Below are 17,054 nucleotides of genomic sequence, written 5' to 3'. Positions count from 1 at the left end.
TCAACTTCAGGCCACACTGCTACAGAGTCTTCTCAAACTGCTAAGAGTTTCTCAAAATGGCTGAGGCACAATATTTATGTTTTCAGATTTGGAGAATGCCTTGCTTCTAGGTTCCAAAAGATCTGAAGAGGCTGGTGATGGGATTTTCCATGGCATGTGGATTTCTGAGTCCTACTTGATCCCAGACACAGTGTGTACAAAGCCAGACTGCCACCTACTGACACACCAAGGCGTGGCCCGCCATTGTCTGTGCTTAGGTAAAGGTGCTGTTGATTGCAATGGTCTATTGTACCCAGTGTGCCGCTTGTTAAAAACACAGCAGAAATGTGTGTAGTGGTTGGTGTGAGACCAGACAGATCTAATACCTGCTGAGAGGTCAAAACAGAAGAGGAGGTTTGTCATGTTGAGATTGGGAGAACAAATATGGCTTCCTTTCCAACCACTCTTCATATTTCCTCAGCGTGAGATCTGAGACCTTTCATCCCTTAACTGAAAACTGGAAGGCCGGAATTACTTTGGACTTGCGTCCCCACCTCCAACCCCAGGCCTGACATCTTTCCTAGTACACACTAAAGGCATAAAATGGTTTGTTAAATGAGTGTTCACAATTTTAATAATAATAATAGTAATAAATTAGAATTCAAACTAGCTACTTATCAAAAGACAATGAATCAAGGCAGCTCTCTTTTTAAATGCTGTCACTAGCTGAGTACATTTGCTAGCTTACTTAACCTCTGTGTCATGTCCTCATCTTTAAAATGAAGACCATGGCACCTACCTCACTGGGATGATTTATGAGGATGATGTGGCGTCATGATATAACATCTTTTGCACACAATAATCTTCAAGGAACAGAATTAAAATAGAGATAAAGCAGACATAAGGTGCTGTCTGTCCCGTCCCGAGCCTGGGGCGATCTTCTGAGATGCCCCTACCTCTGCCTTCCCTGGCAGCTTAAAGAGGCTCTCTGGAGGGCCAGCAGCCTCTCCCAATGTGTGAGCACAACCCAGAGAGCTGCAACAAAGCAAGTTGGGGAAGCAGGAGCTTAATGAAGACTTTTCTTGCTGTTATTTTTAGTCCAAAACGTCAGGAACACAGTTCCTGTTGGATAGCTCATCTCTGGCTAGAAGGCAGAAACACAGGGGGAGGAGGGCTGACCATTAATCAGAAGGAAGCTAAGGAGGAAATTGAGACTGGAAATGTCAACACCAAACGTCCTTACCCTGGGTCAGTCTTAGGTTCATCCCCAACCCAGGAAGCTAAAAGTCCACCAGACTGTGAACAAAGCCAGGAAAGCAATGGCAAGCCAGAGAACATCAAACCAAAAATAAGTGGGCATGCTACCATTCTAAAGCAGAGGGACTTACCCTTGGCTTTCAAATTCTTGCTAAAATTCTTGGAATCCATTAGGAAAGAAAATGCTTTCATTTGGATAAGCATGAAGGCAGATGCCAAAATAGCAGGGAAGCGTGGCTTCATGGAACCTCTCTGAATCTCCACTTTCCAGTCTGTGGAATGGGCAGACTGCCTCTCCCTTCTTGGGAGCTGTTAGGGAGACCAAACGGATAATGCTAGTGAAAGGGGGAGTCACTGTGATCCTTGCTGTTCTTGTGACTACTATCTTGATGGAAAAAGAAAACTAAAAATTGAACACACAACTCATACCCCAATCAACTGAGGCAGGGCAGTCTCTGCCTCTCCAGGAGAACTCAACTGCCACCCACAGTGGCAGTCACCAGCTCCCACGGGCATCAACATGGATGTGTTCAATAAGCTTCTGAAGAGAAATTCCTTTCCATTTGATTTTGTGAACAATTGGCATTTCCAAATAAATATGCCATTTTTGAAAAGAGTCAATTCTTTAATATTGCAAATTAAGCCCTCAGAGAGCAATTAAATAAATAAATTCTTACATTATAATAGTTTCTATCCCTAAAGAATCTTATATTCCCAGTATGGCTTTAATCTTCAGATAACACAGTATGGAGAAGGGTGATCAAAAGTATAGGCCTAGGGCTGGTGGAGTGGCTCAAGTGATAGAGCACCTGCCTAGCAAGTGTGAGACCCTTTGTTCAAGCCCCGATAGCACCAAAAAAAAAAAAAACCTGAAAAAAAAATATGATGGTAAAAGCACAGGCTTGGAGTCAGAACTGGGTTCAAGGGCCATTTGACAAACAGGAACGAGGTCCCAGTTGACAAGTTCACTTGTCTGTGCCTCGGTTTGCACAACTGTAAAGTGGGAAATGCACTGATCTCAGGGTTTGCTTTGAGGACTGACACTTGATAAACAGCCCCTCCCTTCATGTTAGCTGGTAAATCGCCAAAGGCAACTAGATCACAAGGTTAAACAGACTTATCTTTTTAATGAATCAGCAGATTCGTATTGATTCCAGACCTACAGGTGCCAGGTATGGTAGGAAACAACTCACCGAAGCAAGTAAAGTTGGACCACTCAATCGAGCTAGTGAGAGCAGCCCACAAACCAACCATTGCAATCCGGCTGATGAGTGCTGTCTCAGATGAAAGTTCTAACTCACTTGATCTCCAAAAAGGAAGTGATTAATTCTAGTTGGGTAGAGCTGAGATGTCACAGGAACAGAAACTCATACTGAAAAGCCAAAGAATGAGGATTTTTCCAGGAAGAGAAGAGAATATTCTAGAAAGGCAAATGGTATCCCTGGGCAGTCACAACACAGTATGTAAAGTGGGGTGATTAGCTAGTTTGGCAGTTAGGCTTCACCTAAAGTGCACGTAAGCAAGCCTCAACTGGCAGGGATCAGAGGACCCGAGGGCAGGCTATTCTGGGAGCAAATGACCAGGTGGTATGTTTAAAAGATGATTTCAGTGGCCTGATTGGATTGGAGTAGGGCGTAGGGGCAGAGCCATTGGTTCAAAGCATTCTGACAGCTCAGGAAGGACAAACAATGCTAAACTAAGGTGAATGACAAGAAAGAGAGAGGACACAGGTTAGGAAAATGGGGGGAAGGTATTACTGATGAGACAGAAAGGCTCCTTGAAACTGTCTGAGGAGAAGGAGAGAGGCATGACAGAAAGGGAGAAAAGAAGGAGGAGTCCGACTAAATGAACCTGCAACGTTTGCAATTTGTTTGCTGCTTTGTGTAATTTACCTGGATAGCTTCCTGGGTGCTGAGAATACAGAGGTAAAGGAAGGAGCCCTGGTGTTGAGGAGCTGATAGGTTCTAAGGAGAACTGGAACTCAGTCCAGCCAGCATTGAGTGCATCACAGCTTGTGCCATCCTTATGTGCCCATTATCATAGGTACACCCTCTCATGGTCACTCTAGAGGGTCACCCTGCCCTTCACCCCACAACAAGAGCGTCCATCTGTCTTAACCACTGAGAAAATGGACTCTGGAGAGAAGGAACTAAATGGAGAGGGCTTGGGGACTGAAAAAAGAGATTTTGCTCATCACACAGAGCAGGGACATCTCCAGTTGTACTTACCATAAGCCTGAGGAGTGAGCAGGACCTGATCCAGCCAACATAAGTGTGTTGGACACTCCAGACAGAGGGGAGCATGCATGAGTGAAGAGGAAGCGTGCAGCTTGAAGGGCTGGAGTTCACTGTGTGACTGAAGGGGATGAGACCTGAGGCTCATCTCTTGGTGGCCTGGACAGTGAGTTCACTGGAATCAGCAAGAGGGGCTGTGTAATACTTGCCTTCCCCTGGGACCAGTACCTTGCTCCCAATAGGAGGCAGGGGCACAACATCTTGTAGGTCCTGGGGTCTTTTAAGTGCTGGTCAGCTAATATTCCCAGACTCCTGACTACAGCTGGTGGCCCTGGTACAGAAGGTCCAGCATCAAGCAGCCTACGTCTCCAGTTTTATGGCTGGGGAGCAGGAGTCTCCAGAGCGGTAGAATCCAACAAGTGGAATGCTACCCTGGCCTACCACATCTCCCTAGAAGAATGAGATCTCAGGGGACCAATACCTGTGTTAGTTCTTCAGTTCTACAACATAGCCCACACTGTAGAACTTGCATCAAACCCACATGGGTCTCACTGGCCCAGGTGGAGTCCCGAAGAACTCCATCTTAAGGACAAGCACCCACAATGTGCCATAGTAACTGGAATTGTATGTGTGTATCTCTCTGGGGAAGCCTGAGACAAATAAGCAGCTTCCGGGAGACTGGCAGCCACCAAAACAGATGGTGGTAAGTGTTCTAGATCCCGATTCTATAGATGGCTCATCCAATGAATACACAAACTGAAAACCAAAGACAGTCAAGTCAAACCCAGCCCTCCGTTCCCCTGGCCACCATGAGAACCACTAAGCACCTGATGTAACAGTCTTCACTGGTGATTTCTTGCTGATGCTGAGGAAGGAAGTGAGGGTTCCCTTGGGAATACCTATTGTTCACACATATGGGTCCTAAATGTAGAATTTTGTTCTGGGATCCTTTGAATACAACTAAAGAGGCACTCCCAGATTCAATCCTGCCAGATGTTGTGACAGATGTGTATATATGACAAACAAATGACTGATGGTGAGTTAGTTCATTGAAGGAACTAGAGACCACCCTATGAAAACATTGAAAATCCCCAAAACATGTTAAATCTATCTCCCAACATATTTTGCCTCTTTTAAGTGTTCCCAAGAATTGCTGTGTAATAAACACTCAGGGGCATCAGAAAGCCACAAGTCAATGGCTACTTTAACAAGTACATGACATCCTATAACTCTAGACAGGACCCCTCTGCTTGATGCATGCTTGAGGTCTGTTGGGGACAACTTCTGCAATGCCACATAGTCAGAATACACTAAGAGAACAGCAGATTCTTCCAGCTTCTCTTCAAGAGTTCAAGAGCTACACAGAAGCAAACTAGTGCCAGCTCAGAGAAAACCAGGTCCTTTTTTAGTATTCTCTGAATACAAGTGCATGTTGATAAAATAATTGTTTGCAAAGAAACAGGAAAATGAAATTGAGCCTGGCTTCTCATTCAGTACAACTTAGCAGTGCTGAACACGATGGAGAGATTGTCCTCACATCAATTTGCCTCCCGACTGTCATTCTACAACTGGTCCCCCAAGGCCAGGGCGCAAATGGCCTGAGCTGACTGTGACCATATTTTCAGGGTACATCAAAAGGCCACAACCATCACTTAGCTGAGCTTGGCAGTGGAACCGTGCCCACTTACAGCCCTGCAATCAAAGCACTTCTCTTCTTGAAGGTCACAATGATGTCACGAAATGAAGAGAAAATCCTTGGCTTCCCAGATATATGTCTGATTGTCAAGTACCACATAGGCTGACTAAACAAACCTGCAAAAAACAAAACAATTCATCCAGGTTATCCTGCCTATATTTTGTAAAGGCCAGGGGTCTTTGCCCAAATATGGGTGAAAAGCTTCTGCATTACACCTGGAGAAGTCACAATCCACACTCAGCATCCTTATCTTTGTAACCAGTAAAGTGATCTCTTGTCTTATTGCTTAGGAATCTTTAGCATTGGAATAGTAAGAACTTGAGATGTTAATATCATGACTACTTTTTTCTACAAATGATCAGGATTTTTGTTGGTAGCGCTGTTAGAAATCATACCACTAGTCAGAACAGCCGAGTGATTAAAGACAGCACAGGGACACCAGCACAAGCACTGTAGCATGCAACCCTTGGCTGCTGGCACACACCTCTCTGAACTCTACCCCTGTTGAGAAGATTCCTTTAGAACAGGGAAAAGGAATAAGAGCGGCCATTAACATGAAGCCCATTACAATAAATGCTGTCAAGAAAATGTGTGCCTTCAATTCCTACCACCATAAAAATAAATTAATTAAAACAGAAAACGTGTACAATATTGACATTTACTATAATTAAGAGTCTGTCTACAGACTCGCAAGTGTTTTCTGTGTGCTAACTGACTGCAAAGCCCTGTGTGACAGGCTGAATGTCACTGCCAAACCCAAATATTAATACCTTGGTTTTAGTGGAACCATCTGACTTCAATATATTTCCATAACCTAATTATCCAGTGCCCATTCAACATGACACTGTTGTTTCTAGATATAATATTGTAACACAAAGACATTCTTACACTATAATATTAAGTGACCAAAGAAGGCAACCTTCATGTACACAAGATTCACCCTTGTATCACTCACATCTGTTCAAAAATACCTATGGCAATTGTATTCAGCAGTCCTTACCACTGTTTGGAGCACGGGAACATGATCACATTTTTCTCTTTTAGAAAACAGTGTTTTTCAAGGTGAGTATAGATGTCTTTTTTCAAATAGAGGTAACAAAATATCATAGACCGAGTGGCTGATGAACCTCAGGCATCTACTCATAGAGGCTCAAGTCCAAAATCAGGGTGGGGTGCTGGTACCTTCTTAGGTTCTGGTAAGGGCCCTTTCCTGGCTACAGACTGCTGACTTCTTATGTCCTCATACAGTGGCTAGGAAATTATAGAGTTCTCTGGCCTCCGCTTGTAAGGACACTAATCCCATTCACAAGGTCTCCACCTTTGTGACCTAATTACCTCAATGGTTCCATCTCTGATTTCAGCATATGAATTTTGAGGGGAGACAATATTCAGTTCATAGCTATGGGTTTTGTCTCTTTTACCTAGCATGTGTTGACTGTGAGCTGTGCTTATTTTTAGGGATATAAGATAATCCTAGAGGGATATAAAACCTGCCAAGTGTGGAGTAGCTGAGATCTTGAAATGCATTCATGTTGTGGGTTCTTAGCATTCAATCCTAAAGCACAAATAAATGGTTTCAAAATGGACAATGTTACACTGATTAACAAACTTCAAATTAGCATTCACGTTCCGTTTCTAAGAGGACACACCTGCTTTTGCTTACCAGGAAGTTTAATTTCTTTAATAACTACAAACTGGCAAATTATGCCTCACATAGTCATTGAATTTCAGTGTTGGGAAGCCAGCCTACCTGTATTTCAACAGTCTTGCCAGTGTTTCCACATATCATCATCAAACCATAGCAGCAAATGCAACAGACTGCAAAGCTCCACAATTTGGGAGTTCATAATTTAGTTGGCATAATAAAACAGGTGTTTGTAAAAAGTTAAATTTCAAGACATTATTTACAATTTTACTTAACATTCTTAAGACAATACTAAAAGAACTGTCAATCTTTGATGCAAGACTGATTATAAGAACTTCAACTCAAATCTACTACGCTCTGTTCTTTCTGCTCCATAGACATTTCCAGAAAGGTCTGCCAAGCTTGCTGTACCTGCTAACCTGGTTGGAATTCATCTTTTGTAAAATGTGTCTGAAAGGCCCACCTGTCTTCCACCTAGAGGAGACACAAGGCAGTGGTGAGGTGTGCAGGCCTGGATACGAATCTTTGAGACTGAGACACAGAAAGGTAAGTATTGTATGTTTTCTCTCATATGTAAAAACGTTAAAAGACCCAAAAATAGATGGTGGATTACTAGAGATGGGGAAGAGGTTCAAAGGGAGAGAGGGGAGATGGTGAAGAAGAAAACATAGTAGGGTTGGGGGATACAATCAAAGCATGATACAGGCATGATGGAAATATCATAGCATTAAGGGGAACCCCTTAATTTGTACAATTAATATGATTGGATAATTATTTTAGACAACAAATTTTGGGGACTGGTCTGCTGAAACAACTTCAGAACAATCCTCCCTGACAGGCACATCTCATGTCATCTGTTGTTCTGGAACATTAAAGGGATTCATCAAACTGATAATGAAAGTGACAGCAATGATCACTCTAACTGCCTGCCTGTGATGGTCTGGGGGGCTTTTATGAGAGACACTGCTCCTTTCAAGATAATCTGTCCCGGTTGTGATCATGTACAGTAGTTGGGTAAGATGGAGAGAAATGGTGGGAGAAATGATGAGGGATTTGTGGCATTGTTACATGCTATGTTTGCAATTTCCTTGGAATCTACAATTTTTTCAAAATCGAAAGCAAAAGGTAACCTGCCTAGTTCAGCAGGGAGCATGCATTTTTCCAAGGTTGGAAGTGGAAGAGGACCTCTCCATACCTTTTCAACCCAGATTCTTCCCCCTTTGTCTGGGGCCTAGTGTGGAGTTTGGAGTCAGAGGACTGGCTTGGCCTTTCTTCTTCCACTAACTGCTGATCTTCAGAATGCCTGTTAGTCTCTGGGCCTGTTTCTTTCTCTGTAAAATATTTCTTCCTTTTTCAAAAAAGGTTCCCTATAGATTCAGTGAGATCGTGACAATTTATAAAATGATACATGTTGCAACATTCAAGTGGTGGTTGTTCTGACAGTCATTTCTGCCAGGCATGGCCCAAGAGAGCCTTGTGAGGCCAGCAGCTCAGCACCTCCTGAGATGACTTAGTGGCTGACAGTGGAGCCTCTTAGCCTCACCACAAATCCAAAGCCTTTGCTCAGTAGAAGTAACTTTGCTCCTCTTCTTTACACACAGCTGCTTACAGTTGATCTCTGCACACTCCAATGGCCACCCAGTTATGGTGATAACAATCATACATGTCCCCACCACCATGGCAAACTCATTATCAGCTGTGACTCAGGGCCACTACCTGGGCTGCATTCCAGAGCTAATAGTTGGAGTTCTGTCCTGCCCTATTACATCCCACACAGTGGGGAGGAGCCCTGAACCAAGAGTCAAAAGTGCCCGGTCTGGGGCCCGTTACCCACTGGAAGCTGAAGACCAGCATGGCTGCAGTAGACTGGACTGGGATCTAGAGCTGGAAGCCACATGGGTCTTAGAAACAGGTGCCAGCAAGCCTGATTCCATTCTGTAAACTTCAGCACTCTGGAAAGCTCTCCTAGCTGCTGAGGCTCAGTGTATCTGTCAAGTTCATTCAGGAAGAGATGCCATGTTGTGTGTTCCACACATGGTGAGTCTTAATCGGGGAAAGGGAAGCACTAGAGCAGTTATTTCTCTAAAGCTAAGGTTTTCTAAGTGTGGTATGAGGACCAGAGACATCAACATAACCTTGGACTTTGTTATTAATATAAATTTGGAAGCCCTACCCAAGATCTACCGATGGGGTGGAGTCCAGCACTGTGTGCATTAACAAGTCATTCAGGTAACTCTGGTGAAGCTAAATTTTGAGAACCACTGCTCTAGAGCTTTCTGAAGCTTATCTGGACCTACATCTGCCTACTACTGCTTCCCAAGTCTCATATGCTTTCCTTCCTTGGGTAAACTAGCCCACGGCCATTCAGGGGAAGGAGATTCTGAAAAACATATTTTTCAGCCTTTCCTCTGCAGAGGAGACTCTATACAGGTGTAATAGTGATACCAAAGAGACAGCCTGGCCCACCCCTAAATCAAATGTGACAGAGACGTCTCAGGTAGTTCTGGCCGTATGTGGAGGTAGTCTCTTTTGGGGCTATAAGAGAGCTGCTTTATCTACAAGGATCTCCCTGTGAAGCCAACCATGAGCAAGCTTCGAGACCTTTTCTCAGGCACATAAGAACCTGCTATGTTGCTTCAGAGAAGTGTTTATAGCCCAAGGCCTTTAAGGTTGGAATATGCGCCCAATGTCTTTCCACACATGGATGGTCACAGTCCTGCTTTATATAAGCACTTCAACCCAGAAGCCTTTGGGGTGCAAATAGAGAATACCAAAGTAACACTAAGGGTAGATAAAACCTGAGTCAAAATAGTCAACATGGGAGGTGAAAAGTAATGAACTGCTAACACTCCAGCCTTCCTTTCTTGTATTCAGAAAAAAAGTGTTATATGCAAATACTCCAGGATTTAACAGTCAATATTATCTTATATATGAAATAGCATATTAGGTCAATTTCTTAATTGTCACAAAGCTATTTGGACAGCAGTGGGCGACTGTAGGGGAGATGGAAAGAAGAAAGAAGATGAAGCAGAGGCTCAATCATAGTCGAGTAATCAAAAGCACACCTCGCTGACTGTAGATCTCCAAGAGACAGTTTTCATTTATTAAAAACTTCAAGCATTTAGGGTACCTGCCACAGCCTGGCCTTGTGTAGACCCCGAAAACATAAGAAAAATAAGATGCAGCCATTCTTTTCAAGGAGGTTACATTGTAGTAGAGAGATAAACAGAGGCACAAAAAATGTTAAGCCAATATAATTAGTGCTATAGTTAGAGCATGGGTAACTTACCATACAAACAGAGGACAGAGGGAGAACTTTCAACTGAGTCTAGTTTCAGCCAAGGATTTAAATGCAACCTCAGAAGAGACCCTGAGCCCAAATCCAGCTATCCAAATTTCTACTCCACAGAGACTATGGGGTAATGTTTGCTATTTTAAGCTGCTAGGTTTTTGGAGTAATTTGTTACAATACACTGACCTTTTGGACTTCATCAACAAGCTCCCTTGCCCAACTCTGACTTCCAGTCAGCTGATAAGGGAACCATGAAGGGAGAGTGAAGGTAGAAGGATTCCAAAGCAGAGCAAGGCTGGGACATTTGCCTCCCAGCTCCCTCTCCCATTGAGTCACTGTGTTAGCCATGAAGCTCTCAGCTCCTATCTTGCGGAACTGGCACCATGATACTGTACCAGGTCCCAGGGACTACACAATTCCTTTGGGTTTTTAGGCCCTGGTGTTACACACTCTCAAGTCTCACCATCTATCCATACAGTTTCCATACACCTGCTCATACCAATGTAAACATCCCTTTTACAAACACTCCTCAAATCACCCAAGTTGAGTGTGCATCTCTTTCCTACTGAAACCGTGACCAATACAAACAGCGAGACTAGGGAGGCTTGAAAGAAATGATGTTTGATCTGAGCCTTAAAGGATGAGCAGAATCTTGTCAAATGAAAAAAGGAGAAGCAACCATGTTCTCACATCAACAGCCACAGACAAGTAAAATATCCAGTTCCACTGGCTTTATGCTTATAGCTGCTCAGATCCCCTCCACTCACTTTGTATTCTAATGAAGGGCAGCTGCAATTATGACATAAGTTTGTGATTGTAGGATTGGATCAGTCCACACCCAAGTATGCATGTGAAATATTACTGTCTAAATAGACAACAATTTAATTTCTATTTCAAAAACTCATTTTGCAGATGAGAAAACTTTTTAAGCCTTTGGAGATTTCTGCTCTCTCCCTGTTATGTAGGATGGAATGGGCAATCAGGGAATGTTTTAAACCTCAATCACTATTGCAAAAATACCTGACTACATTCACTAACATTCTTCTGAGAACACCAGTCCAGACTGTGTTGTATGTTAGTGTAGGCTAGGCTGGGGTTCAGCGTGGCCTGTGCAAAGAGGTTCTGCTAAGGAGCTGATTAGACCCAACGTGATTTCAGAAGCACATTCTTATCCTGGAAGAGAGCAAATCATTTTTAAAGACTTTATCCCATTAACTGTTTGCATGCAAATAGGGTTGCTAATTATAAGTAAAATTTATCTACTCAATACAGCAGCTCAACAGGACTTCTCTTTGGAAGACTTCTGTCAGAACTTTGTGAAAATTGAGTTTGAGTTTGCTTTTTGCATTTAAAATGCAATTCTTTAAAAATTGACTTTAATTCAGCCTAATAACTGATTTACATTGACCTTCCACCCAATTAGTGCCCATCAATGAAGCTTAACCACAGCCGTGACAGGGATGATGACAAAGAAATGGGGGGGACCAAAAACATAAGAATATAATCTTCCGGATCAATGAGGCACAGTGAAATCTTTTCAAATTCAGATTATGAAAAACTCTTGAAATAACTAATTAGTTGTTACAAAGGCCCAATTGAGGCCAAAATTAAATATGCTTATCCTTGCTTTAGTCCTGAGATAAAATGCAGACAAGGCGGTGCTTACCATTAATTGTGCATCTGCTTGGAATTTCTTTATTTCTTTTTCTGCTCTCACAGAGCACCTGCTGGGGAAGTGGCCACAATTGTAGGATCATTTGAAATCAAAATATGAACTCCTCTTTACATCCTGGTATACTAACCCCAAGTGTCAATCATACAGGCTGAACTGACGGGTGAGTCACAGAAGACAAGACTGTGTCTTGCTCCCAATCAGTCATACAAGAAAAGTCTATGCAGTGTTCTTCCTCCAAGGTATACAAACAGCTCTTGTGTAAAATATTGGTCTCTGTTATCACGATTGGGCTGGGAGTGCTCTGAAGCTCCAGGGCCCTTGACCCCTCCACCCCATCCAGTTTCTTCTATGGTAATAAGAACATACTCCAGTGGGTGCCACAAATCCCATTTGTGTCTTGAAAACAGTCTTCATGCTATATATCGGTCAGATTTTAGTAAGTGTTCAGTGGAACAAACATCCTGCAAGTCTTGGTGGCTTCAAACAACAGAGATTCACTTCTCTCACTTGTATGACACATTCTTCATCGTTTTCCGGGTGCTCTACTCACACCAGGACCCAAGCTGATGGAGTAGCCAAACATCTGGAATGTCATCAGCTCTGTGCCAAACAACACAGAAGTTCTTTCATCTTCTGCTCATAATTCACTCATGTCACTAGAGCCTGCCTGAGTTCAGTTGTGCCAATGGCCATGAAGGAGTGAAAATGGGAATATTTGTGAACAGCTCTATGAGCACTACCTTCCTTTGAAAAGGTCAACCTGCTGCTGCTGGGCAGAGATAGTTAGGTAGAACGCTGGAAGGAAACACCAAAAAAAAAAGGATTGAGGATAAGAGCAGATTGGAGATGCAGACATGAGGAAATGTGCTGAAAGGGATGGATTTGTAGAGAAGATTCTTGGCCACTTGCATGAGCTATATTTAGATGGTGACAGTTGCTCATGCACCAGCAATCTCTCTTCTCACCTTCTTCCTGCTTTGGCTCTTCACTGGTAAAGAGTGACAGGAAGAGGGGATGACAAACTGACAATCTCTGTGTGTGTGTGTGTGTGTGTGTGTGTGTGTGTGTGTGTGTGTGTGTGTTCATTGGTATGAAAGTCCTGTCATGTGAGACAGGTTGGTTTATTACTCCTTCAAAGAAATGACCAGCACTGAGGCGGCTGAGAATCCATGGTTGCTACAAAACTCTCATTATGGCACCTGTAGGTATCCACACCACATTCGCATCAGGAGCTCCTTGGCTAAGGAAAAGGGAAAAGTTAGACATTCTGTAGAACGTGCTCAACACACTGAACTGTGTGAGTCAAAAAAAACCATGGGCTGAGAATGGGTGCTCAGCTCAGACCTGGGAGACAGAATGGGCGTTGTAGGCCTCTATCCTCCTGCTAACCACAAGCCCTGGATGCAGTGAACGTTGCTTAATCCACGGGCAAAGAATAAGCTATTCTATAAAGAGTATTGGAAAGCAGAAAGTTATTTGGGAGAAATTTCCACTTAAATACTTGCTTCAGTCATCCCATTCACTGGTAGAAGTTTAGCTAGACTTGGCAGGGTGGGGGGTGTCAAGAATTTCAAAAAAAAGGCTTAGAAGAAAATGTAGGTAAATATTTATGTGATGTCTAGATGGGAAGGACTTGTTAAACCGAAACACTATAGAAATATAATCACAAAAGACCAATACATTTGACTTCATAAAAATTTTAACTTATTTGTCAAAACCCTCACGGTTGAAAGGTAAGTGTTGAACTGGGGGAAAATGGTGCCTAATATGATAAACAAGTGATTAATATCTTCAATATTCTGAGAGATCACGTAATTTAATAACAAATTATGTGATGAAACATAAGTTTCTACCTCAATTAGTGAATCAAGAAATGAAAGTTGAAATTAAAGTACAGGTTCTATTTTTACCTATAAATTTTTTTAATTAAAATATAACACTCAGTGCAGGTTTCAATCCATGGAAGTGAAATACTGTATCTTAAAATGTCAGTAATGATTATGTCTGGGTGGTCCATGTGCATTTCTTTTTTTTTTTTTTGTAATGTTCTAAGTTTTGTATTATTTAATTGTATATTTTTTAAACCAGAAAAGAAGATCTGTCAATATTTATTCTCCTATTTTAAACATACAAAAAAAAAAAGGCTGAACAAACTATAGAAAAATAATAGTTTTAATGCAACAGGTACAGATAACAAAGAATAACAGGGATTACTCCGATAGGAAATTGACAAGGAGAACTCCACAATTTCCCCAGTTACTGCCTTAGGAGTTTCCAGTTTGCATAATAAGAAAAGGAGGTGCACAGAAGCCAAGCAGACTCCAAATCTAGAAGATTTAAATTGGGGGCCAAGAGAGTTCAGTGACAAAAAAAGATGGGTACCAAGAGAGACCACGCAGATAGACTTGCAGAATAAAATAGCAAAAGCAAGAGTTGCCCAGAGAAAGCCCTCGAGAGATCTTCAGAGATCAGTGCACTCACGTGAGGAAAACCCCTAATGCTGCAAGAGACTCGCCTTAAAGGATCGAAGGGAATGAAGATGTCTTCTTTGCTAAGCTGTGATGAGAACCCAATGACATGGAAAATGTGTTTTATGAATCATGAAATTTCATGTAAATTCCCAAGTATCTTAACAACACGTTTTATATATAATGAATACTTTGGGTTTGGTGCCAGGTACTCTGATAACTGCCTTATGTAGCAACCCTGTATGGTCAGTAGGATTATTGTCCCCATTTTCAGATGAGAAGACGGAGCGCAAGTAACTCACCCAAGGAAGGTCATACGGGGAGTAAGGGATAAACGGTTCTGCTGTTCCTTTCCTTTCTGTTTTCCACGGCAGAGTTTATCACCTGATGGATGTTGTGAGCGGATTATGTTGTCAGCCTATTTATAATGTTCACGTAAGGGAAAAAGGACGCCTTCGCTTTTTGAGATTCCCTGTTGTCATCCACTTCTACTACATGTTCAAGTCTAAAGAATGAAATGTATCAAGGTTTATTGGAAATCCAGCAATAGTCTGCTCTGTGTAACGGGGTGTGACCATACTTACAGCCAGGTGGCATTAACTTTCCTTTCAAGCTTTTCATTTTCTCACTAGCTGTAAATAAGTCTCCATTCTGGCGAATAGTACTCAAAACCACTCATCTGATTTTCTATCTCCCTGAGCATCTTAAGGTGGAAATCCTTGGAGCTGAGCAGGCTTGGGCTGGATTTGCAGTGATACCTGCCCTGACCTCCTACACCTCAGCATGGTGGCCAGTACCTCAGGGCTCTGGGGACCCTCTTCTCTGTGGCACTAGAACAGACCATGCATTCATCACCAGCATAACTGCTTATGGGTTTTATCTCCCCTTCACCCACAATACAGATTTGTGGTTTCCAAGTTCTCCTGTTCACCACAATCCTAAAAGACCGTTTATCTTGTGTAGTTACAGGCAAAATCTCTGGTTCAAAGTAGTCAAATAAACCACCTTATTTAATCTTAACTCAGTCTTCAATGTCCTTATGTATCTGGGAGGCATCCATCTTAAAAGGCTGATGAAAGAGAGAGTTAATTCTGCCTAATACCACCCAAACCCCCACCTTTGCCAATAACCCTGGGCTGCCCTCTGGAAGTTCTGATTCTTGCTCCCTGGTTTCCCAATCATTCCTACCTAATGAGAATTTATTACACCAAGTTTAAGAACTTGAGCTCTCTGGTGGCTAATCACACCATCCTGAGTAACAAGGATACTGGAAAGCCAGGACACAGAAATGACTCCAGTTGTGTCAAGCTGGCCACGTTTTCTCATTCATGCCTTTCCTATTCCCATCCTGAAAACTCACAGGAGAAAATGGAAGGTATGGCTAGCCCCCATGCCTCACTTGGTGCTTAACGCTGTCTGCAAGGACCCCTGGGTGTCCCACTGGCCAGCTGGATATGAGTCCTGCCTTGTATAACCCGCTTATTCTGGGTTCCTGAGAGAAAGCATCGGTTTACACTAGGTCCTTCTGTATCAGCCCCCGGAGTGCAGCAGGGAACAGCGTAAGGCTCAGCCACAAAGCCAAGCCTGTGTCACACTGGTCCTCCTGTTCATGCCAGGAAGTTCTCAGTGACAGCTGAAATTCTCAAGACGCTCCAGTACTGATGGAACCTCTGAGGGGAAACAGCAAATAACGAACAATGCAGTCAAAGGGTGGGTCTCAGACGTTGATAAACCTCTCAGTCTCAGATACAGTCAGCTATCACCTCATCTACTCCTGCACCACTCATCCCACTGGTGCATTTGATTGAATTTGCAGAGCAGACAGGCTGCACCAGCTCCATTGTAAAGGGGCTCATATGTCATCATGAGAGGTGACATGGGACGAGACAATGAAGTTAGCCCACTGATGCCTCAGCAGTTATTAAATCAAATGCTAAGAAAGCTGGGCATTAGGCAAGGAGGAAGAGGGTGGCAAGTCATAGTGGGACAAAGGAGAGGCCTCTTATCTGCTTTCCCAGGATTGTCCCTTCTGGCATCATAGCTGTCCCCTCTGCTCTACACCACAGGTTTCTGTTTTAAATTAGCACTAAATGAAATAGAATTAAAATATGATGAAGTAGACTTTGCATTTAAATCCTTGCAAAAACACTGCATTTCCACGTTCTGAATATTTTTTGGCTTAAAGCATAATTTGAGTTTGAGGATAACAGTGATTTTTAGAACTCCTTTTCAGGAAAGAAGAAAGGATTGCTAAATTTAGCAAGAAGCAATGTGAGGGGTAAAGAGAAGAGCCAAGTGTTTCTAAGAGAATAGCAGCTGACCTTGGTCTCTGACTTTGTACATGGAAGGGGGACATGCAGAACATGGGCTGACCTTTCTTGGGGGCTGAAGAAGTTTAGCAATAAGTTGCAACCTTCAGCTTGGGTCTTTCTAGTACCTTCCATGTCTATGGTATGTGACCATCAGACCAGTTCAAATGAGATGTGGAGTCAGAGAGTCCTTGGGAATAAGGATAAGTGACGACCTTCCTTATCTACCCACCAGCCAGTTTTATTGAAGCTCAGAACTGTTACACAACTTATCCACGTTGTGCTGCTGGATAGCAGCTGGATGACAGCCACCACAGCCAGTCCCTGACGGTCTTGTCATTGTCTCACACTGACCAGTACTGTGTGCAAGGCTCCAGGCTGAAAAATCAAAGCTGTTAAGATAACACCATGAGAACTGCAGAGCACATAATACAACTGAAGAAAAGAAGGCCCTACCTCAACCTGAGATATACATTTTTGAGAGAGTCTTCATAAAGTC

This window comes from Castor canadensis, chromosome 10, assembly GCF_047511655.1.
Source record: "Castor canadensis chromosome 10, mCasCan1.hap1v2, whole genome shotgun sequence".
NCBI lineage: Eukaryota > Metazoa > Chordata > Mammalia > Rodentia > Castoridae > Castor > Castor canadensis.
This window is presented reverse-complemented; position numbering follows the sequence as displayed.